At 45.1% G+C, this 1,339-nt stretch overlaps 1 non-coding gene across 1 annotated transcript; it reads left to right on the top strand.

Moving 5' to 3' along the window:
• Nucleotides 1–616: 616 nt before the first annotated feature.
• Nucleotides 617–688, top strand: Trnat-cgu (transfer RNA threonine (anticodon CGU)). Its single transcript has one exon. It is a non-coding gene; the product is annotated as a tRNA-Thr (tRNA).
• The last annotated feature ends 651 nt before the right edge of the window (nucleotides 689–1,339 follow it).

Raw genomic sequence — 1,339 nt, 5'->3', positions numbered from 1 at the left:
GACGCCAGATGTTTTCTAAAAGCAAAACGAAAAGACGCCAGCTGCTTAACGAAAGACGCCAGATGTTTCTCCTCTCCCACGGTCCCCGTGGATATGCTGTGATTTTTTTTTGTCTTCTACGAATGGCTGACACCCAGTTCGGGGTATTAGCCAAGAATAGGTAGGTAGGTAATAAACCTTATTTTGAGTCCAACGAGGAATCACTGGCCCGGGCTAGGCCTCCAGGAGCCGTCGTCCGGGGAACATCGTGCGATGTCCTCGGCGATAGCCAAGAATAGGGTGAGTTAGAATAGTTAGTGAGACGTAAATCGTAGAAAATTTGAGATTGATCGAAATAAGCATGACATAGCAGTTTAAGAGCGCCAAGCAGCATCAAGAGTAGACGCTCGCTCCAATCATTCTTCGGCTTCTTCCCGAGATGCTCGCCTAACCAAACCTAAGCTACAATTGTTCAACCTCATAAGATATACGCTTTCTGGGTCTTATGCAGGGATATTGTTCAAGACTAATATTTTATTACCCGGACCGGTTAGTCTGCCGTCTACAAGAAGCCATAAAACGCAAAATAAGAAAGGAATAGTTACGGCAACATCACAAATGCAGGGGGAAAGCAACAGCCGCTATAGCTCAGTGGTAGAGCACTGGTCTCGTAAACCAGGGGTCGTGAGTTCGAACCTCACTGGCGGCAGGTTTTTTTTTTTTATTTTTGGTGGACAAAAGCACTTCACGTTTTTTTTTTTTCGTGGCTTCTTCTGGTACATTGTTTTGTCGTATCCATGACCGTAAAGCAGGAAGATATTACAGCGTTCTCTGGCAGCACCAGGCTCACACCTAGTTCAGGCAATGATGTGTAATACGCTGTGCATTGAGAATTCAGCCTTGCCGAGTATAAGTATACTTACAGAGAAAGGATAAGTTAACTGGATGCTCTCTAGGCCTGCTCTCAGCACTCCATTCATCTCTTACTCCCGGTGTAGGGTAGCAAACCGGACGCGCGTCTGGTTGATCTACCTGCATTTCATTCCTTTCCTTCCTCGTCCCTCTTGCAAGCTTAGATAGTGATAGACTACGACAATACACTCAGTTATAGTTCATGCATGGCAGTAGAAGTAAATCAAACCATTGATAATGAGAAACGAAAAGAAAATTCATAAAGCCGTTTAAGTATCACACAGTGGACAACAGATTTTTGCAGTTCCCCCTTAAACCTTGTTTTCATTATCCCCGTAGAGGGTTTGCTCGGAGCCTGGGTTAACTGAAAGAGGATGTCCCGAACTTGTGTTTAGAGGGAAGGCTTGCCGGCAATTGCAAAACTATAAGTGGCGCTGAAACAGCTCAG

Source organism: Rhipicephalus sanguineus, chromosome 3 (genome assembly GCF_013339695.2).
Source record: "Rhipicephalus sanguineus isolate Rsan-2018 chromosome 3, BIME_Rsan_1.4, whole genome shotgun sequence".
NCBI lineage: Eukaryota > Metazoa > Arthropoda > Arachnida > Ixodida > Ixodidae > Rhipicephalus > Rhipicephalus sanguineus.
Note: the sequence above shows the minus strand (reverse complement) of the source record. Positions and strands in the feature narration are given on the sequence as shown.